The 24,558-nt window shown below is 38.7% G+C and overlaps 1 protein-coding gene and 1 non-coding gene across 4 annotated transcripts in view; both read left to right on the top strand.

Annotated features, from left to right (window-relative positions):
• The window catches only part of LOC150075170 (glutamate-gated chloride channel-like), a 498,225-nt gene that overhangs the window by 160,757 nt on the left and 312,910 nt on the right, over positions 1 to 24,558 (top strand). The gene's annotated exons all lie outside the window — the stretch shown is intronic.
• On the top strand, positions 21,811 to 21,882 carry TRNAE-CUC (transfer RNA glutamic acid (anticodon CUC)). Its single transcript has one exon. It is a non-coding gene; the product is annotated as a tRNA-Glu (tRNA).

Below are 24,558 nucleotides of genomic sequence, written 5' to 3'. Positions count from 1 at the left end.
CCTTAGAGTAGACAATGGTAGCACATTGTTGTTAGATAATATCTTATAAACCGATAACTGCGACTACTCATAAATACACATCTAGAACACTCCAATTTGTCCCTCACTCTAGCAAAACAGTCAAAATCCAATTCCTACGCTCATTAACCTTATTTATCTTCGGGAAAGAAACTTTACATTCTTTACCAACGTGGTTCTTCGACATACCAATCTCTGACAAATTACGTTCATAAAGCTCTCGCAACAGCTCCTCTTCTTGAAATCCCTTGTCCACATCAAAGATTATAATGCGAGGAAGTGGCCGAGATAGTCTTTGTAGAGAGAATCTCAAATCCTTCAATCGCACACTAAACTTTAGCAATTGCACATCTTTTAGAGTTCCTACCTCCACAAAAACTTGACTACCCTCACGATCCTGTACTCTCCTAATTTTCAACGTTTTTAACGACCAACTGCAATCATCGGATAAAACTCTACGTACCTCAGAACTTCTCGCAGTTATTTTACTATTCGTCAACTTAACACGTTCACCCAATGTGGTTTTCTTATAATAGTTGTAATCATAAATACGCTCGCCCTTCCAAACATTCCGTAAAGCTACGAGCCGTATAACTGTTATCCCACTGCACAGAACTCCCAGATACATTAATTGTAGGGCGTGTGTTATTCACCTGACCCATTTGTAAAGAATATTCAATCCTTTTTAAAGTTTCATTCACAATTCTGCTGTGAATGTTCCAGCCGTAACAACCTAGACTCTAAGGAGGCTGTAGCCCGGAAATCTGAACGTTCCATCTGCAGCTGTAAATAGGGCAATCCAGATCTTGCAATACGTTCCGTGTCTAAAAAGGCACCTATACCAATCTGATAATTCTTCCTATCCTGTTCCAAGTCAGTCCTATTTCTTTCCAAACAACTAGACTTCAAATTACTTGCTTTAATTTTTCCATCCGTAAACGTCTGGGATCTTATTCCCATTAGTTTGACCTTCCACAACTATTAAATGTATTCCATCCTGTTCGCTCAAAGGATCATCTCAAAATGTAAACTGTCCATACGCAGAACTCATCATCAAATTCCATCTATCTCGCACCGCTTGAACCAAAATATCCTTACCACCGAATTCAACATGACGCAGTAACTTTGTTCTTATTTAAATTAGTATAAAATGGAAACACTTCGGTACTGATACTCTCCGTAGTTGAATAACTATACAAATTGATTACATGCATTCCACTCTCTCGTAGACATGATCAGTGATCCAATGCACCACGGAAACACTTACGGACACTTCTGATCCATTTGGAGTCCCAAAAATCCATAAAAACTCGTGCCATATAGCTCCCTATGAATACTCCTGAAATTAAGCACTATAATTTCAGGAGTATTCAGGACTGTTCAATATGACCATTGCTTTATTTTCGCTTTTGATACTTTCTACAGGAATCATCTTATTTTACCTGTTTTCATACACCTACATCGCCTTTGGTAGAGTTTGCGAAGTTCAAGTGTGTGATTGGATTCAACCAATCCGATTCTCTATATCTTCATATAGAGATACAGAGGGAGAGCGACTATAACTCATAATACGCTGTGGAGAAGTTCTGATAGGTATTATGTGCAATATATGTACGGAATGTCACATCTTCGATAGAGGAACTCTGCTTGCTTTTGAAGTATAGGGTTGAAATCTTTTAACAGTTTTATTAAAAAAAAAGTTCTTGTTTATACTCCGGCACGACCACCAGGTCAGTGGAGTTTATAATAAATCAATCAATACAAATGTTAATCGTATTTAGTAGTCACGGGCTTGAACCCCGGTCCACTCAAAGAGCGTATGCTACTGCACTCGCGCTCTTGACCACTCGCCTGCGTCAGGCCTAATAAGGATAAGAGCTTATTGTAAATGTTTCCTGACTGTCGGGAATAAGCAGGCCTCTTGTGCTGGATACCCATTATCAGGTAGGCATGAACTAATTTGCATATTTCAGAAATAGCAGACTTTTGTCATGAAGTTCCCATATGTTGCTATAATTGACTTATATGAATTATTATTTTGTAAACTCATACTTTTTTCATTTATGGCTTAACTTCTATTTTTTTTTTTTTTTTTTTCAAAGGAAATCTTAACACACATCTCGTATATTGATTTCTGCCCACTTCTAATTCAATCAATCGAATTTCAGAGCACGAACAATTTCAGCTTCCATGCTTACAAAAATTCCATTTAGAATACTGAAACTGATGAACTTCTACCGATCACGCACTCTATTTTCATTCGCATTCACAAATCGTGATGTTTTTGATGGAACTACATTAAGGTGCTTTACCATGCTGGCGATCGATCTATCCATCCTAACAACCTAAAATTAAACAGCAACCAGATGTTTGTAGTGTAGTGTTGTGTTTGGCATACATTTACAATCTTAAGGGAAAAGTTCAAGGAAACATTAATCTCATTGGACATATTCCACCGTAGCAACAGAAGTATGTATACAAAAGTCAAAAGACTGCACTAATTACCAAACAAAAATAACTCTGGATATCTGATATGGAAGCTATTGCATTTTCCATGAACATGTGATTTAGAGCCCTAAAAAATGGGGTACATTTCTGTCCTCTGAGTCCCGTTTTCGTCTACAAACAGATTCTAGACGTTTCATCTGCAGACAAAGAGGAATGCGGTACCATCCCTACAACATTAGAGAAAGGTACACTTACGGTGGAGGCTGTATTCTCGTGTGGGGCGGAATAATGATCAGTGGCCGCGCCTCTTTTCATGTTTTTGATAGGGGTACCTTAACTGCGCAGACGTACCAAGAGCAGATCATCCTGCAACCCTATGTGCGACTTTTTAGGGGTGCGGTTGGCCCGGATTTTCACCACAACGCCACTGCATATAGACAACTGAAGATGTCCAACGACTGCGGGGCCAGCACGATCAACAGACTTAAATCCTATCGAATGTGTGGGATGTCCTTGGGCGTCGCACTGCACGCCGCCAGTAACTCGTTGGTCACTTGGTAAGCTAATACGGTTTGTGCTGGTGGAAGAATAGAATTTGTTGCCACAGAATCTTATAGACACCCTTATATCGAGCATGGTTCACCGCTGTCAGGCCTGTTGAGCCGTTGAAGGGGGGAGGATCATACGCCGTACTCGAGTATATGGTCACATGACATATGTCATGTGACCATATACTCGAGCATCTTAGATCGACTTCTGTAGTGTGACCTCTTTGGTAATTCTTATACAACCCCTATAAATGTCCCTTTTACCTGCTCGAAATTTCTCGCTGTCTCCTCATTTCATCTTTATTCTATGGTACACCACTATACCATGTCCAGCTTCATAACAAGCTGCACGAGTTACACCATGTTTTCTGTTAATTTTGTACAGCAAGGGTGAGAAATGGGGTGGAACTGCTTTTCCGGATTCTAATTGCTAATATCGACAGAAATGACATAATTATATGAAGTTCGTATCATTAATAAAATGATACATTGATAATATCAGATTTTCAAAAAACAGTGCAATGTGAGACAGAACGGATAAAATACAATGGTGCTCAAAAAAATTACATCACCTCATTTTTTAGGTGATTTTTCCATAAACCTGAAGCTAATCTTTTAGAAATAGCTGAAAAAATATTAATAAGTAATAACAACACATATTAAACAATTAATTGCAGAAAAAAATTACTTTCATGTGTTATAGGTAAAAAAAAATCCAATGAAATGATTAATTTCTCCAAAATAACAGCTTATTACTTATGACTCATATAATAACAAAAATTCTATGAAAGCAGTTTTCATTACTTTGCTCATACTAGGACGACAGGTATATATATAACCAAAAAACACAAAATGTACACTAATATTTCGTTGACCCACCCGTTGCTTTGATGACTGCTGCACATCGTCGTGGCATCGACTAGACAAAGTTCTGAATTTTCTCATGCGAACTTTCATAGTAACAAACACGGATTAATGTCTCCTGCAGCTCCCAAGTGTTTTTGGTTTCTTTTGCATTACTAAAACACCTATTTTGTTCAACAAGTTTCAACTGAATTGAGGTCTGGGCTGTTATCAGGCCATTTTATTGTGCGAATTGATTTATTTTTCAAACGTTTTTGCACCTGTGGACAGTAAAGACAGCGAAATAAATTACATTCATTTAAGCAAGAGTGCGACGTTTCATAAATTTAAAACTTTTACTAATTTTATGAAGTAGTACTTATGGTAACGACATGGAGCAGAGTCGTCTGAAAAATACAATTGGCAACATCCCCATAGTGATCTCTAATTATGAGAAGTAATTTTGTCTAAAGAATGTTCTTTTAAACCTTAGCATTCACTGTACCTTCACAGATTCAAGACGACCAACTCCTCTACATGAAATACGGCCCCATATCATTTGAGAACCAGAATTTTTCGATGCGGAGGCGATGCAATTCATATTCTTCTCCTCTTCTTCGTCTAACAGTCGCTGGCCGTCCGAACCATGCAAGTTGAATTTTGATTCATCAGAGAAAATATCACATTTTCACTGATCCTCAAATCGACTAGTATGTTCTTTTACCCACTTTAGAAGCGGGCCTTCATTTTTTTTTTTTCCATCAAAAGTGGCCTTTTTCGTGGGCGACGTGCTACCAATCCCGATGAGAAAAGGCGTATACGCACTGTAGCAGTGCTTGCCTTTACTCCTGTATCCTCCTCCCATTCTGCTTTTGAGATCTGTCGACGAGGATCTTCTGTTTCGGATGCAGAGAAAGATCATAAATCTGTCCTGCGCTGCAGAAAATATTCTTGGACGTCCACTTCCTTTCTTTCTGTTTAGCCTACCAGTTTCTAATACTTTTCGTAATAAACGTGCCGCCGGTGGCTGATTACAATGAATCCTTTTAGCTATTTCATGTGTAAAATGTCCCTCTGCATTCAACGCCGTAGCAACACATTTCCTACATGGTGTTAATTGTGAAAACTTAACCATTGCAATAGCACAGAATACTGGGATCGTGGCATATGCACTGTATTTATATTGCCGCTAGGGTGATGCAATCATGTATGACACATGACATCATCTAAGAGAGCTTGCGAGAAATGGTGATGTAATAGGGAAATGTTATTTACAAAAAAATATTGTGGCAACAAAAGATGCTGCTAAATTTCACAGAAATTTTGTGAATTTGCAAGTTACGATTTTTTTTTTTTTTTTAAGAACCACCGTAGAAAGGCAGTTGTTTCTCGGTTTTATCTCTTTACGAGGTGGGTCAAAGATGAAAGAAACGAGAGAAATTCTGCACCCCCAAATAATTCACCACCCCTAGTGAATTATTTGGTGTAAACTTTATTGTGTCATTAATGAGATTCGAACCCTAACATTTCCAAAAGGAAAACAAGTGATAACCTCCAGTCCAGCCACAGAGGCTATAAGCGAAGACGGTAGCATCTAAGTGACTTTGCAATCTCATGTTATCTCTACAGGGAACCGAAAAGTCTGGCACCATTGGCGAAATAATTTACAAAATTTGTTCTCTATGTGCACTTTCTGTCTTGAACTATGTTTGCAATCAAAACCTGAGGTTTCGTAACCTGTTGTTCTGAACTCTTCGCAGCATGTCTGCTGTAATGGATTTGCAGACGTCTTCAGGTAGTTGTTGATGATTTTTAGTAGAAATTTTCAGCCTGTAAACTTGCAACTTTACATAGTCTCAAAAAAAAAAAAAAAAAAAAAAACCGAAGTCGAGTGGATTTAAATCCTGTAATCTGCGAATCCACTCTACCGGTCCAGTTCCTCTTACTAATCCATCGTCTAGACACTGAGAGCGATGATGACAAACTGCAATGGTTCATCCAAAACAATTATCATCATCTTCTATGAAACAGTTGTTTACTTCCAAAGATATCAAGCAGTGGCATCAGCTTATCCTCTAGCATTTGTAAATAACTTTCCACTCATGGTAAAGCAAAATGGACCAATGACTTCTGTATCCCAAATGTTAATTCTAAATTAAATTATAAACGGCTTTCTATGGCAGTAAACTTTTAGAACATCCTGTATACTCAACATTATATTTTTAAGTCGCATTTTAGGGCAAAAGTCTCAAGTTGCATAGTGAGTTAACATGCTTACAAGTTAGTGCATCAGATCCGCTCGCAGCTGACTATTTAAATAGCTATAAGATTGGCATCAATATGCATATCTCATATTATGAATACCTTCACAACGAGTCGCCATGACATTGCACTACCTCGAATAAGTAACTCTTCACCATAGGAGAAGACTATTGTCACTTATTCTCAGGTTACTCATTGTTACTTCTTCTCCGAAACGGTCACCCAAACGTCACCGTTTCGGAGCTGATTCGCTCGTCTTCGGTGGATGTGCAGGCACCCTGGTGTTGCCATGATGGCAAGGCAGTTGCAAAGTATAACTCCATAATATGAGAGATGCCTGTTGGTATGTAGTAAACACACCATCAGGCATTTTACTACTTTTTTTAAAATTTTACTGCACACCATCGGGCATCTCTCATATTGGGGAGTTATACATCGCAACTACCTTGTCATTATTGCAACACCAGGGTACCTGCCCACCCACCGATGATAGGCCAACAGCTTTGAAACGGTGCTGATGTCTAGTTACCTTCTGTACTCCATTTCTGGGGAGAATAAGTTGCAATTTTAAGTTCTTTATTGGTATTTTTAGTTTTGCTGACTCGGGCATAGTTGCTGGAGTGGGATTAAGTGCCTTAGGACACAATTTTTTCTGCTTTTCTTTTTCATAATGAGTCTGTTCATTCTTGAGAGAACTTTGGAGTTCAGTTTAGATGCTGATTACGAACCTAAACAGGTAATTGAATCTATCAAGATTGCAGGGGTTTACTCTCCTGCCAATGAGGAAATTTCAAATAGTTTGTAAGGATTGCATAACCAGAGATATTCTGCTGAGACGTTCCCCCTTTGAGAACCAGATGGTGCATCCCCATCTTGTAGGAAGCATCAGAAAATATATTACTATTGAGCGTTACCCTACTGAAATGCCGAATATATATCTGAAATATCCATTAGAAGAATACGGCAAAGTAATGAAAGTTGATATGCATACGTGGGAGGGTTTGCCGGAGCTTTATACGGCTAAAGTTACAGTACAAATGGAAATGAGGAAGCCCGTCCCCAACATTATCTATCTCATGAGGAACAGATTACTCTTGAATTATAGAGTAGTAGTGAAAAAGTGCCTAAAATGCGGTAGCCTGGACCATTTAAATTTTTTTTTTTTTTTTTTTTTTTGATTTGGTAGTTGTTGGCGGATCGGCTTCTGTGGCCATATTGCACCTCCCAAGGTTTTTGCAGTACTTTGATCCAAGCCTGAGGCGAGAATCGAACCCGCGACCTTTGGGTTGCCGGGCAGGTACTTTACCCACTCGGCTAGCCCGGTTGGCAGGACCATTTAGGCATACACTGCCCAAACGGGCGGTGTTTTAATTGTAGAAGTTGGGCACACTAGCAATGAATGTCCGAGAACATGCATCAAATGCGGGAAGGCTGGACACAAATTGGGTAGCTGTTCTATACGTTCTTATGCAGATGTCATAAAAGGAGGGAAGGTAAGGGAGAATGAGGGAAGTTTGAGGGAGCCAAACAGTATGGCTGTCTTAAAACCACACAGCATGAATAAAAAGGTAATTCCAGAAGAGCAAGGGAATTCAATAACTGAAATAGGGGAGGCAAAGGGTCTTCCAAACTCGGCAAGGGTTACTTCTGATTAAATGGAAACATAGGAATCAGCGAGAGGTCAGAAAAGGGGGGAAAATATAGACGATGGAAGCTTAGGGAGAGAGGGAAAAAGAAAGAGGCAAATTGTGGAAAAGGGAAAAAGTATCATATAAGATATGAATGAGCTAAGCTCGAATGACTCTGAATTATCAGGGGCATTAGGGGAAGGTGGAGAGAAGTTATTAGGAGTTGAGTATCTAAAGAAGTATATACCAGTAGGACTGGAAGCTTTAAATGAAAAGTTAACAGAGTGGGAGCAGCGGCTGGGGAAACCCAGAACAATTCTAGATTACATAAAGGAAGGTAAAGTACGTAAAATTCAATTTATGTGGAGGGACATATGTTTCGGAAATTTTGTGGGGCTAACATTATTGGAAATAGTCCAGCAGTTATGTAATCAACGAATTTCATGGCTCTCGGGGCATGAACGAGAACTTGGCAAGACTCTATACGCTCTAACACAATAATTGAAACTTCCAAGGCAAGGCGAACTGCACAAATATGGTAACTATTGGCATTTTGAACATACTGGGGTTTTGCCCAAGGGTAGGCTCCTCAACATCATGTTTGAAGGAGCATGTTACTACTAGGAGTGAAAATTCTATTTATTCAAGAAAGTCATTTTTTTTTGGAGTGTCGAAGTACGTAAATTTCAGAATAGATTCAAATGTTTAAGTTACTGGAGCTTTGGAGCGAGGAATGCCAGGGGGATAGGCATTATAGTTTTGCCACCGATTACAGGAAAGTTCTGTAATCTCCAAAGAGATATTGATGGCAGAATAATCTGCATTGACTGGAGGCTGGGTGCACAAACAATAAGACTGGTCAATGTGTATGCGCCAAACACCGCTCCTGAGCGGGTTCGTAATTTTAACAGTTTACAAGTTTTTATGTCAGGGTTAGAACGATTATTTTGGGAGGAGACTGGAATTGTGTTTCAGATCCTGTCTTAGACAAGACAGGCACGGGTGACCATATAGGGGGCTTTCTGGAGCTTAACAGTTTGTGTTCAAAGTATGATCTGGTAGATGTATGGAGATTGAAAAACTATAAGTCATGGAGCTACCTCGTCCAGGAGAACCGTAGGGATCCGTATTGACCGGATGTATATCCCGACGGAGGTGGCAGAAAAGGCGACATGGGTAAGACACATCAACATCTCCGGAATCCGTTCTATAACGGACCATAAATTAGTAATGATGGGTTTACCGCTAGGCATCACAGTAGAACAGGGAAAGGGTACTTGGAGGTTAAAATCGGCACTCTTATAAGGTGACCCGCACGACATCAAGAAACTAACACATGACTTGAAAAATGCTAAGTATTGAACGGGGGAAAGTTGGGCAATTTATAAGCTGGCAATCAGGATAGCTTTTCAAGAATTATGGAGAGATAAAAACATGGTAAGCAGGAGGGAATTAAGAAATCTTTACGAAGTCTTTTAAAATATTGTAAGGATGAATTGGGAGAAAGAGAAGTGCACAAGGAAATACTATCACAGTTGGAGATGCAGGCAAAAGAGGTAGCGGTCCAAATGGCCATATGTTATAAAAAAGCAGACAGGTCATCAGCTTTCTTTTTCAAGTAGTTTAATAGATCAAATAAAGACAGCAGTCTTATTCACCAAATACGGGAAGGCGCATACCAACATCAGACTACTTGCGACCGACATTATTAAGCATTTCACACACATCTGCAAGCAATTGCACTCAGTATTTAGAGGACCAGCCATACCAGCAAGCTGGGAAATGTCTTGATTCTGGCAGCACACAGACAAGAGCAGGACCAACCTATCTCGTTGAATGAGCCATCATCAGCACTAAGAGAAATGAAAGGAGGCAAAGTGCCAGGTCCAGATGGACTAACAATATTAGAGTTCTATAAAAAATACTGGAAGGATATTGGACCAGTTTTAGCTATCATTTTTTCGGAGTTTTTTTCGGGAGAGGTAGTAATGGAAAGGGTTTTAGAAGCCCAAACTGTATACCTTAAAAAAACAAGGTAAAACGGGAAAAGGAGTGGGTGATTGGAGGCCAGTATCGCTACTCAACACCGGCACATTATCCTGCTGGAAGTAACCATCTGACTGAGGATGAACTGTCAACATGAACGGATGCACTTGGTCAGCAACGATGTTTAGGTACGATGTGGTATTCAGACGTGAATCTATGGATATCAGTGGACCCAACGTGTGCCAAGAAAACATTCCCCACACCATAACACTGCCCCCACCACCTTGCACAGTAGTCGTCAGACATGACGGGTCCATGGATTCATGTTGTTTTAATCAAATTCTGAGCATTCCATCAACATGATGGACTAGGAACTTCGACTCGTCAGACCAAGCAACTGTTTTCCAATCCTGGATAGACCAGTGCTGGTATTGCTGTGCCCACAGGAAGCATGCTCTCTTGTCCTTCATTGATAACAAAGGTACGCGATGTGGCCGTCGGCTGTTGTGTGTCCATTCGCGACAAAGTGCGACTAGTGGTCCGTTGCGCTATTTTGTTCTGCGAACCAAGGTTGTATTCTGACGTGATGTGCGACATTGTGGCCCGTTTGTTTGCTTGCACAATTCTAGCCATCCTCCTCTGACCTCTTTCATCAACAAACCCAGCCGCTGAAATCCCAGGAAATTAGGCGGCGGGACCTTCCAGAGTATAATAAATTTCAAGGTACACCTGGCCAGCCTCCTCGTTGGCATAGCACGGACAACGTCGGATCCCATCAGGGGCTCGACGGCCAATAGGCCAGAAGAACAATGGGCACAACATACTACACAGCACATGATCCACACACTTTTAAATCTCTGGCCTTGACAGAGTACTGTCCCTCGATACAGCGAACACTCGCGGAGATGGGAGAAATTCCTGGTGCCGTTTGACCCTCAACATACTTTGTACTTTAATCAACAAACGATTTTCTTCCACAGGAGTGAAGTTGAGAGGATGTTTTCTATTCGTTGCATCATTCTCGATACACCCTTGAAACTATTGTGCGTGAAAAGTTCAGGAGAACTGCCGTTTCAGAGATGCGTTGTCCAACACGTCTTGCACCTACTACCATGCCACGTTCGAAGTCCGTTAGATCACTGCTTTTCCCCATTCTTGCTACGGTTTGTACGCTTAACTGATAATAGAAAGGTTGTTCTGCTGCATTTATATCCACAACTGTGGTCATGTGACTTGCAACGTTGTGGGATGAACCATTTGTGGGCACAGCAGGGGTGTACCTAATAAAGTGGCAGCACATTGTATGTGCAGCTTAGATGGTAAGGATCAGTCTGAGTTGGGGGGGGGAGTAATAACTTGATTAGCTTAGTTTTAAGAAGGAAAGGGACCAGGTCAGCTGCACGCAGGTGGTCTCTCTGTGGCATGTGCCGTGGCTAAGCTTTGTTAGACGTTTTTAGCAAAAGGTGAATGAAAGAGGTGGACGACCCTAGAATCCAGGTAAGGCAAGCCAACTCCAGGCGGCTGCCGCTTTGGTGGTCACATGGACTGGGCCCTCCACGGAGCGTGTCTGTGTGAAAGTAAGTAACCCTAGGGTTGGAAGGTACACAAATGTGAGCGGACCAGGTTTTTTTTTTTTTTTTTTTTACTTTTAGAACTGTATAGAGTTTGGTTCTAACTTGATGGGTTTTAATTTTGCAGAAATATCTGGGAACTGGAAAGCACGTCTGGTTTAACCAGGATGCCCACCTGCCCACTGATGAAGTCGAAATAGCCGAAACGGCACCGGGGAGAAGAATTTAATTATCATTGTGGGACCCCGATTGGGTAATTGTAGTCTTCAGTGGTGTGGACGCATTGCCTAATCGGGGAATGAGCTTTGAATTTGTGTGTGAGGGGGGATAGGACTGACTATACCTTTCTTTCTTCTACGGCATATTTTCCTCTTCCTCTCTTACTGCCACTTTCCTACCACTTTCTTTCTTTGTTCAGGTCTCATAGGGATAGTGTGAGGATAGCTGAGATCTTTATCCCATACCATTTTCAAAACGGTGCCGTCTGGGTGGTGGCATCCACTGAGAATTAGTAACAATAGTCTTCTCCTATGGTGAAGCGTTACTTATTTGACGTAGTGCAATATCATGGCAACTCTTTGTGAAAGTATTCACAATGTGAGATTTAAAATAATTAAATGCACTTGGCATAATACTTTAAGAGTTTAATATCTATATAATATCGGTGTTTAGATACACCATAGACACTCTTAAAAAACTACAAAGTAGTTGTTGTGGGCATCATTTGCTCTTTCTCATATTTCTGCCTTCACGACGAGTTGCCATGATACTGCACTACCTCAAATAAGTAACGCTTCACTAATAGAGAAGCCTATTTTTACTTATTCTCAGTGAGTACCACCACCCAGACATGTTTCAAGGCTATTGTGAATTTAATGTGAAAAAAACCCATTGGACCAGATCTATTAAATCAAACAAATGAATTATAAAATTCAAACCATTTGTCCCTATTAGACTTAGAAAAGCAAAAAGGTAGAGGGAAAGTAATAGTAGTAGTGGAAGAGGAAAAGAAACATGTCGAAGAATGAAAGGGACAGTAACTCTTCAACTCACACCACTCAAAAACTCAAATTCCTCCAATAGGTAACGCTTCCCCAGTAGAGAAGACTGTTGTTACCCATTCTCGGAAACTCCGTGAATATCAGGCCCCCCAGACATGTTTCAAGGCTATTTTGTATATGTGTGTGGGATAATAACTCGACTATCCAGTTGTCCCTATTAGACTTAGAAAAGCAAAAAGGTAGAGGGAAAGTAATAGTAGGAGTGGAAGAGGAAAATAAACGGTGTAGAAGAATGAAAGGGACAGTAACTCCTTCAACTCACACCACTCAAAAACTCAAATTCCTCCAATAGGTAACGCTTCCCCAGTAGAGAAGACTGTTGTTACCCATTCTCGGAAACTCCGTGAATATCAGGCCCCCCAGACATGTTTCAAGGCTATTTTGTATATGTGTGTGGGATAATAACTCGACTATCCAGTTGTCCCTATTAGACTTAGAAAAACAAAAAGGTAGAGGGAAAGTAATAGTAGGAGTGGAAGAGGAAAATAAACGGTGTAGAAGAATGAAAGGGACAGTAACTCCTTCAACTCACACCACTCAAAAACTCATAAACTCCTCGAATAGGCAACACGTCCCCAGTGGAGAAGGCTGATGCTACCTATTCTTGGAAACTCCGGACATCATCAGGCTCCCCCTGGTGCCATTTCAGGGCTATTTGTATATGTGTGGGATAATAGCTCTACTATCCACTTGTCCCTATTAGACTTAGAAAGCAAAAAAGGTAGAGGGAAAGTAATGGTAGGAGTGGAAGAGGAAAAAGAAACATGTAGAAGAATGAAAGGGACTAACTCCTTCAACTCACACCACTCAAAAACTCATAAACTCCTCGAATAGGTAACGCTTCCCCAGTAGAGAAGACTGTTGTTACCCATTCTCGGAAACTCCGTGAATATCAGGCTCCCCCAGACATGTTTCAAGGCTATTGGCCTATCATCAGTGGGTGGGCAGGTACCCTAGTATTGCAGACATGACGACCCAGTTGTGAAGTTAATCGCACAATATGAGAGATGCCAAAAGGTGTATAAGACAATATTTAAAATAATTAAATGCACTTGGCATAATACTTTAAGAGTGCCCACCCACTGATGATAGGCCAATAGCCTTGAAACATGTCTGGGTGGTGGTACTCACTGAGAATAAGTAACAATAGTTTTCTCTATTAGTGAAGCGTTACTTATTTGAGGTAGTGCAGTATCATGGCAACTCGTCGTGAAGGCAGAGCACAATATGAGAAAGAGCAAATGATGCCCACAACAACTACTTTGTAGTTTTTTAAGAGTGTCTATGGTGTATCTAAACACCGATATTATATACAATATGAGATATACATAATGATGCCAATCTTTACTATTTAATAGCCTATCTATTTAGTAGTTAGCTACGAGCAGATCTGATGCATTTGCACTAATTTGTAAGCACATTACATTTTTGTAATTTTGGTTTATGTAACCTCATTATCATCTTAATTCCCAAATTATTACTCTATATTATGAGCAATTTAAATAGAAGATTTGCTGTTTTTGAGCAAAGATAAAAATGAATTTAACGTAAAGTTTTAAGTTATCAAGCGGTAATCTATATTTTCTCAAAGTTCTACTTTCAATAAAACAAGTAGCGCTGTAATATGTTAAATTTAATATATTAATATTTATACTCAGCGTTACATATTTCATTTTAAGTGAAAATTTTCGAAAAATTGAATTTATTTAATTGCGATTTCGGATGTAAGCGAAATTTAACAGAAACATTATAATTTTAGCAATAAATCGCAAACCAAGTAAAATGGTGTAGAAATATCTACTTGGAGAATATAACGCTTCCCACTGAATACGAAACTTCCCACTGAACACTGTACGTGAATTAAAGAATAAAGTATTTAATTAGTCATCCCCTTTCCAATTAAATAAAATTCGAGGTTAACTAAAGACGTTACAGGATGTCGGATTTGAGAAGCAACTGAAAGGCCAAACAGTAGATGCAAATACAAAGGATAAACTGCGGTGAAGTCCTTTGACGCTGAGGTAAATGTTTGTCTTGTACTGAAGGGAAACTCGCAAATCGAATGTTTAGTGACAAAACACTTTGTTCGCCAACGAGTTCCGGCCTTTGTAGATGATAACTGTTCATCTATGATCTATTGATTCATTTCCCGCCTGGCATGCTAGCTGTCTTTCGGCAGGTGCATGTGACGTTGTCCCGGTCGGTTCCCTGATGATATTTCTGGTTTCCGTTTATTCTTTCTTTCTTTAGGCAGTTACATAAATCGGAAAACAATGCGAAGACTCAACATTGTGCCCCAGTATTGAGAAGATACTCAATATTCAAAACCATCGTTTTCCATTGTATCCTATTTAATTTTATAAATTAAATAGGATATAATTATTGTATTTATAGGAACTAAGTCTGTCAAACGTGGTTTGCTCTTACCCTACGTGTGTTACTACTAAACTAATAACTCAATGCCATTAGGAACAGGTGCGACGATTATAATGCGCATACAGTACATTTATAACTACAATTTAATCAACGGTTAAATTATAATTATTAGTAACAGTTCGAGTTGTTTCTAAATTCGCTCTAAGGCAACTGAGCCTATGAGGAAACATTGTATCGTGTCTATAAACTGATGTATTCTAAAGGCTGGTTCGCCTGGATATGGGATAAAATTCCTGAGAATTAGAATCTATTTACTGTTTGTTTTTATATTTTTCTTTTGTTATATTTATTACTGTTTTTGTACAGAGAATTTAACCATCCCCCTCCTAACTGAACAGCTGTACAGGGGTTGTTTACTGATAATAAACTTATTTTAATAATGTTCATAAAATATCTCAACATATTCCCTAGAGTCACTCGGATTCAAATCAGGGATTAACAGTAATGCATATCCTCCATCTTTCCTTTTCTGCCAGAATCCATAACATCCTAGCAGAAATGGGACGAAGTAGGGGGATATTAGATTGACATTTAAACACACTATTACATCATATGATATAATATATTATATTATTAAGTTTACTATAATTAATACCACCCATATATCAAGTAAAATAAATAATATAGTTTATTAAGCTAATCACCTAAACCACTATACAATTTAAAGTGATGTTTCAGGCATTTTACCGATACCCATCATCAAACCATGCTGCGGTCAGATGCCTGCCGATGCTCCCAGAAACCTAAAGTGCATACGAAGTACAGTACACATGGTATATGAGTGGTATTAATTTAATTATAGTAATAATCTTAATGGAAAACAACCTCGTAACGTCCTTTCTTAACTATATTATATTATATGAAATATAATGAAGCGTTGTTTATTTAAATTTATTTATAAGGTTACCGCATTTGTTGAACCATATGACCCACCCAGATTTTAGAAATTATATTAAATTATGGAGAAAAATATTTTATTGCATATATTTGAATTACAAATTTTCAAGTAACAGTATATTTTCTGGATTAGAGGAGGCCCAAAATGTCTTTTAGCTATCCAGTCTGTACGTTCTTTGAAGCCAACAGTACATAAAAATCTCTTCTGCCTTATACCTATTTCGTTTAGACTACAGATTTATTAAGAATTAAAATTAACACAGTACTTGCACGAACGAAACACAGAAACATGATCTAGTAAACAGAAGCTCTCTCTCTCCCTCTGGTGGCTCTTTGATTAATAAAAAGGATTACTGATTCTCGAAGGTCACAAATAAGACCAATCAAATGATTATTAATACAAGTAATTCGAATTGATCGCGCTGCTTATTGTTTCAAATATAGATATCAGCAAGAAGAAGCAAAATAGGGGGAGAGTAATAACAGTGTCTCGTATATTAAAAGTAAAACAGAACTAACAGTAATTCCCAGTAATCCTTTCCAGAACGAAGGGGTTCTATTTTTATTTTTTTTATTTTTTCCTGGAAATAAAGGAAAAGTTTTGATGAGACGCGTAAAGCCTTACTCGACTATACTAAGCAATAAGCAACCTTTCCTGCAGCGTGCCATATATTATATTGAAGGGGTATCATCCATAAGCTACCAGAATCAATAAACTCCCACTACACTAGGATGAGCACGCGTACAGGTTTCCCCGGATTTGTCCCAGATTTTAGAGTTTTGTCCCGGTGACCCGATTTTTTTTTTTTTTTTTGGGTCGCACTAACGTCCCAGTTTTTTGTAGTAACAGTGGTGGTTTATGTAGCAGATTTTTGACCCGTTCATACGTAATTATTTTGGAAACCAAACTACTTAATTTACTTTTCTTAAATAGAATGTCACATTAAAGCAACCACCGCCTCCCATGCTTACTGTCTCAACCTCATTAGTAATACGAGAATTCATTGCTAACATTATTTTTAGAAAACCATTCAGTATCCCTTCCAATTCTTCGAAATATTCAAGATATAATTTCCAACCATATTCTTGAACCCTTGCTAAGTTCAGTCAGTCATAGCTCTGTATACACATTACACTCTGATACCTGGCGAAAAGCAACATCGTGATCTGTTCTAGGTGATATTCCAAGAGCAAAAGAAAGAATAGCAAATAACCTTTTCTGTTGATAACTGGAGTAGACATCCGAATCCACAGCACATCTGCAAATATGTGTTGTGGATTTGGAAAAGTTTTTGAGGAACCCCTAAGCAGAAATTCCGAAGAGAAAAATGTACTTTTAATGATGAGTATTCAAAACAGTGGAGTTTCATCGAGAGAGAAAGAACTGGTAATAAAGTAGAATATAAAAAGTGAAAATGCTAAAATAAGCATCAGTCACGGAGGGAAATCTGAGGAAACCGACCATGTAAATACAAAAAAAAAAAAAAAAAACCCACTAAATGAAATAAACTTGTCTTGGAAATGCTGGTTTTTCGCAAATACTTTCGAGTGAAAAATCCAGTCAAGGACCAAGACGGTCCTTCACTAGCAAGTGAATTGCCAGCGGCCTATCATATCGTTAAACACTACCATTCCTTTAGATCAGTTGATTGAACAATAAACTACTTAAAGAAATATTTTGTGACTCAGAAACAGCTGGTAAATAGCTTATGCTCACGAACTAAAACTGCAACTCTTATTAAAAACGTTAATGGTGTATTTGGTAGACAACATTTATTGGCAAATATAAAGAAATCAGTGTTTCAGAATATCTATGGACACAAGCAGCACAAAATTGAAAATATTTTCCTTTTAGTTTAGCATTACGTATTTTTGCAAAACAAAAGGAATTCAGAAGTTTTAAAATATGACTGAAAGCACTATTTTCTCCTTGATGAAATATATAATTCGTTTGTTTTTTTTTCAATGAATTATTCTTTATATATTCTCCTGTAAATATATTAAGTTGAATTTTAGAATATTAAAAAATAGTGGGCATTTTACCCACTGTCCCGGTTCTTTTTTTTTTTTTTTTTTTTGGAAAATATCTAAGTTTTTCCGGTTCTAAACTCGTTTCGTTCTGGTTATCACTACATTATACTGATCTATCCACTCCACCAAATAAATTCAATATAGGTTAACGAATATTTGTCCTTATAACACTGATGTCATGAGCAGTTCACTAACAACTTACGTGAGTTTAATTAACGCTAAAAATTGGTAAATATCAACCATGGGTCCCAGCCACGCTGAAATCCGGTTTTAATTTTTGTCAATAAAAATAGAATTTGAACTGTATTCATTTCTGATTTTTATGTAACTTTTGTATTTATTGTTGTTGCTTTTATTCATACGTTTATTTTTATTTATTTATTTATTTTTATTATTATTATTTTTTTTTTTTTTTTTCATATCGGTAAGTGTGCCGCTAACATAAGCTCCACGTGGCATGCATGCCACAGGATTCACACGTTAGTACAATAAGACGCAGAGGAATTTTAGGCAATATTTTCCGTGAGGGAGCAAAAGAGTAGAAATTCCAGGGGGGGGGAGAAGTGTCTTATTGTCCGGAAAATATAATAAATATCAAAGAAGGGGAGAAAATTAAACAATTAATACAATTTTCAACTCAAAATTTGTAAAGCAACCAAATATTCGTTGCTAAAACCACTGTTTATTCAGGCACTCGAGAAATATATTTTATACTTGAAAGATGCACTAAATCAACAAACATGTTAATTAGGATACTTAGCATTCTAGCATAAATAAACTTTTAAATAAGTTCATTTGCGACTTATTTATAAGATGATGCTTCATCCATAATCTTCAGATATTAAACGATTGCATTTAGACCAAAACACAAAACCACAAATAAAAGCAAAGGAAATTTAAGAAGGAAAAAGTATCACTTTTACAAAATCCAATGAAAACGTTATGAGAGACCTGATTCAGTAACCCACAAATATAACATAAGCACGTTGTTAGAATAACCTTTTAACCTTGGCCCTTCACGGTTAGAGTTGTCACCTTTTCAAAATAATCTTGAAAGTTTTTCACGAAAATGCACATTTTTAGACCTTTATAACAAAAAAATGCATTTGTTAAATGTTATTTATTAGACAAAAATGCTAAAAAGACTTTTCATAACTATTTACTTGTATAGATTTCTAATTTCCAAATTAGGCATTTATTCAAGTAAATCATCTTTTGTAGATTTCTAATCTGAACTCTATCATTCACTCCATCTGCATCATCCTTTAGAGCAGTGTTTCCCAACCTTTTTCGAGTAGCGAACCCCTTTTATAATAGCCAAGTAACCTACAACCCATGCCACATTTGCATAAAAAGGCATTTTAATAGGGTAAAGAAAACACATTAACTACTGATTTTTCAGAATATAATTCTAACCTAATATTTAATGCGATGGTTGTACTTGCATCTGATCAACCAGCTTCAAAGTTTGCGGCTTAAATCCAACCTCATCTCAAGTCATCAACATTCAGCCTGTTTCTTGCCTTTGTTTTGATATGAAGAAGCGTTGAAAATCCACCCTCGCAGAGATATGTAGAGGCAAATGGAAGTAAAACTCGAAAGGCAAGCATGGTGACATTTGGATATGACTGATATATAGCACACCAGAACAGAGTCAGCAATTTTTCATAAAACAAATTAAGTGCCGACGAATCGTTCCGCAGATCCCAGAATTCATCCTGTACTTCATCGGGAATGCTGGCTACATTCAGCTTCATCATTAAAGTAAGCCACAAGGTCATGTTTCCCTTGCACTTCCAGGAAAAACTTAATTCATCTTTCAACTCAAAGACACAATTGACAACATTTCCTTTCGACAACTAGCGTAAAGCAGTGTAGAAAAGAAGAACCTCTTGATCAGAATTCATGTCTTTACAGAGTTCTTTAAACAGACGGGTGTTGAGGGCTCCAGATTTGATGTAATTCACAATTTTGATCAGAGAATCCAGTACCTCTTGTAAGAGCTGGAAGAATCTTACTGGCAGGAGCATATCAGTGGATCATGCAGTGAATGCCCTTTCCTTGGGGAGCAAGTGCTTTCACTTTTGTTTGAAAGCCCGACTGAAAGCCCTAGCATAGCTGATGCTCCATCTGTACAAACCCCACAGACGTTTTTCCACTGTAGTCCTCCAGTTTCAAAAAGGTACTTATCTTCTCCATAATATCTTTACCTTTTGTAATAGTTTCAAGTGCAGCAGAAAACAGGAACTCTTCTCTGATGTCATCTGAATGAATATATTTCACAAAGACAAGCAAATGAGAATATGAACTTACGTCCGTTGATTCATCAACTTGAAAAGAAAACAATGGAAAAACTTTGATTTCATTCAAAACTTGCTCTTTCACGTCTACAGACATATCTGAAATTGCGCCTCTGAATAGTGTTATTGGAAAGAGATATTTGTCGCATCTTTATCTCGCTGACTTCTCCAAGAATTAACTTCACCGTCTTCAACATTCAGGGTTTGATGACGGTTTCTCCAATCGTGTAAAGTTTTTTTTTTTTTTTGGCAATTTCCAATGCGGCTTCTTATGATGCTTGCACTGCTACTGTGTTCTGTTGCTGAAAACGTCCTGTACGATCAAGTCTCTGACGTCTGAGACCAGTTTCATGAAGTCGAAAGAACTCCAAATTCTTTTTAGTATGTTCTGAATGCTTTGTCTCTAAATGACGTTTCAGTTTTGAAGGTTTCATAGATTCAGCACTGAGAACTACATTGCACAAAACGCATTGTGGCTTCTCTATGCCATTGCTGATCAAGGTGGTAAAGTCAAATTTTATTGTAGGTAGTCTTCTGAATATTTACGTTTTTTCTCCATGGGTACGGATTTAGTACGGACTGATGACGACCTACTGACGCTCTTTAGATTTTAGAAAGTGCAAGCAGTAGCTAACCCGCGCTCGACAGCTTGTGGATGGTTTCTATCATGGCGCCAACTAAAGGTGGTTCACTATTGGCGAGCTAAGTTCGCGCCAGTTTGCATTAGACGGCCCATCGCGGACATTATTGAATTACATCATTGCAAACATGGCGGCGTCAGCAAAACATACGGGGTGATCTTCAACTGCGTTAAGAGAGCAAATCCCTTTATTCGACGGTCCGTATTCGACAATCTCTTATTCACACATCGAGACACCGATTATAAATGAATTTTGCATCATAGTGAATATTTTTTTCAGTTTACTATTTGTAACATAGAATTTTATTCTAATGATAACACTGCATTTGTATATTTTATTTTTAGGGAGTGAATCAAGGTCCGCAGCTGCGGAAATTTGAAAAAATATTAAAGGCCCGCCATAGCAAATAATTAAAACAATATAAAATTTTTAATATGTATGAACACGGCGGGCTTTTAATATTTTTTAAGTATCCGCTGCGGTGGACCTTAAGTTATTTCCTTTCATTTATCAAAAATCAGTGTTACAACCACTAGTAGAATATTGCAGTGTAGCCATATGCCATATTGCAATTAATAAGTGTTGAAAACCTTCGTGTTGAAATTTCCTATAAAAATAATCGCAAAACTAAAAATAACCGCGGCGACCTCCCAGAAGACACTTTGCGACCCCCTTGGGGGTCGCGACCCACCGGTTGGTTACTGTTGTTATTTGGTTTTTAGGAGCATTAGCAACTAAAGCCATCCCGGAGCAATAGCTCCGGGATATGCGGTGGTCATTCCCTGACCTTTCTGCATCCTCCGTATTTGGTGGTGACAGGCTCGAACCCCGGTCTAATCAATAAGTGTGTGCTACGCACTGCTGCTCCTTCCCACCTGGTTATGGAAGCGCTCCACAGGTTGGTAACCCGGGCTTTTGAGAATTTATCAATGCCACTGTTTAAATCAGAGGGTCGGTAAATGGTAGATCGCGACGCATTGAAATAAAAATATAATTCAATATTCCGAAGAACACCAATGCTAAAAATCTCATTAATTATAGGCATGATTTAGATTTTAAACTTTAGATAATTAGGTACATGAAAATTTCAAGTAATGAGATTTTTATAATAAAAAATTATAATAATTTCGCAACGTCTATTCCGGCGTGGTCTAGTGGTTAGGATACCTGGCTCTCACCCAGGAGGCCCGGGTTCGATTCCCGGCGTCGGAACAGTTTTACTAGGTGGTAGATGACTCTCATCAACCGGTGAAATACCACCACTTTGCTTATTGGAGGCTTGAAGTGGTGGAACCCATGTTTAGTCTCTAGAGCTAAGTTCCGGCCAACCCTTCCCTATCTCTTCCATCATGCAGTATGATTGATGATTTTTGAGGTTATGATGAATGTCGTGGCGAGATCCAATATTCCTTACATTTCGAGGGTACAGCTCTAAAACGGTGTTCGCAGGCCGGCCGCTAGTTAGTACACCGGACTGAACCTATTGGTAACTCTCTAGGAAGCTTCCGGATCAGCTAGTGTATAATCTTGCTACCTCTACTCTGCCAGATAGTGACTGGAGGGAGTCCGAGTAGTGTGTATGCGGGGAGCATTGTCGAGGCCACGTTACGTCAAGGATCTGGGTATATTCTTACCACGTGTACGACATATCCAAAAATTTCATTACTTCATACAGCATGTCCCACCCACTTTTTCTTACTATTGAATACACCATGAATTGTCAAAATAATAGAGCAAGCTTATCTGCGAAAAGATCTAAACCTCCCAAGGACTTCCTAATTCATTTCACAAATATACGTGGTCTCAATTCTAATCTCAACGATGTCCATTTCCACTTGCAGTCTTCCAAACCCCATGTACTTTTTCTGACTGAATCTCAGTTATCAGTTGATTCAACTACTGCTCATCTCAGATGTCCAAATTATTTGCTGTATGATTCCTTTCGCCTCAAAGGTGGTACTTGTGCATATGTCCGTTCTGATATTCCCTGTCAGAGACTTGGCAATTTGGAATCTCCTCTCTTTGATCTTCTCTGGCTTAAAATCTCTCTACCTCATTGTGTAAAATTCATCTGTTGTCTCTACCGTTCTCCCAACTCGACAAATCACTTGGAGCTCTTTGACTTCCTCTCTTTGCAACTTGACTTTCTCCAGTCCAACTTTCCTAACAATGAGGTAATTTTCCTTGGTGATTTTAACGTTCACAACTCCAGCTGGCTTCCGTTTTCTAGTCACACCGACCCAGCAGGTCGAGATGCTGAGGCTTTTGCAATTACTAATGACCTAGCACAGATTGTTCACTTACCTACAAGAATACCGGACAATCCTAATCATACAGCCAATACGCTTGATCTTTTTCTCACAAACAACCCTTCTAAGTACAAGGTTGAAGTGAGAGGTCCTTTAGGCACTTCAGATCACAACTTGGTGATTGTCTCTTCTCCAATGGAACCTTTATCTCATGGCTATTCCCAACCTCGTATTGTTTGGCATTACAAGAATGCAAAATGGGATGACCTGCGAGACTTCTTTTCTTCCTTTCCTTGGTCTGATTACTGTTTCAAAACTTCTGATGTCAACGTTTGCTCAGATCGTGTCAGTGAAATTATTCTTGCAGGAATGGAATCCTTTATCCCACACTCCACTTTAAAATCTCGTCCTTTATCTAAACCTTGGTTTTCCAATAAATGTGCTAAGGCTGTCCAAGAGAAGAACGTTGCATATCGTAATTGGCTTGTTTCTAATTCTTCAGTTTCATTTTCTGCCTACACCAAAGCTCGCAACAATTGTAAAGCAGTTATTAATCAGTCCAAACTAGAGTTTGAACAGGCTAAGAGTAGAAAACTTGCTTCTTGCCCTAATGGTAGCCGAGCATTCTGGTCTCTTGCCAAAGCTATTGGCCGCAACTTTTGCCCATCTCTGCTCCCACCTCTGTCCAAACCAGATGGTTCTGTTGTCACTTCAGCCAAGGATAAAGCTGACCTGCTAGCATCCCATTTTTCTTCGAGCTCATGTATTAATGATCTTGGTAAAACACCTCCCACCATTCCTAACACGCTCCATTCAATGCCTCCTGTGGTCTTCCGTCAAAAGGATATCAGAAGGATTTTGATGAATCTTGATGCTAAGAAAGCTCCAGGTCCTGATGGTATTTCTCCACTTGTTCTCAAAACCTGTGCTCCTGAACTTACTCCTATTCTTTGCCGCCTTTTTTCACTTTCTTATTCCAAAGGTGTTTTTCCTTCTGCTTGGAAATTTGCTCATATCCAGCCAGTTCCTAAAAAGGGTGACAAATCCCTCCCATCCAATTATCGTCCCATTGCAATTACTTCTACTCTTTCTAAAGTAATGGAGAAATCAATTAACCGCCAACTCTTAAACTACCTAGAAACCTTCCGTCTGATCAACGATCGCCAGTATGGATTCCGTCAGTGTCGATCCACTGGTGATATTCTGGCTTATGTTACCCATTTATGGACTAATTCAATGGAAAGGTTCGGTGAAACTCAAGTAGTTGCTCTTGACATCTCAAAGGCTTTTGATCGTGTTTGGCATAAAGGTCTTCTAAACAAGCTTCCATCTTATGGTTTGCCAACTGTTTTTAGTAATTGGTTATCCAGTTTTCTCTCTGATCGCTCACTGAGGGTGATGGTAGATGGCTCTCTGTCTTCTAACTTCTCCACTAATGCCGGTGTCCCCCAAGGTTCAGTTCTTTCCCCCACTCTTTTCCTCTTGTATATCAATGACCTTCTTCCATTGACTGGAAATCCTATCCATAGTTTTGCTGATGATAGCACATTGCATTCAACTTTCCATTTTGAGAAACCTTGTCCAGCTCAATCAGCTTCAAGTTCTCGAAAATCTGCTGCCAATTCCTTAAATGCCGATC

The sequence above is a fragment of the Mastigoproctus giganteus genome, chromosome 14 (genome assembly GCF_048544385.1).
Source record: "Mastigoproctus giganteus isolate SK-2022 chromosome 14, ASM4854438v1, whole genome shotgun sequence".
NCBI lineage: Eukaryota > Metazoa > Arthropoda > Arachnida > Uropygi > Thelyphonidae > Mastigoproctus > Mastigoproctus giganteus.
Note: the sequence above shows the minus strand (reverse complement) of the source record. Positions and strands in the feature narration are given on the sequence as shown.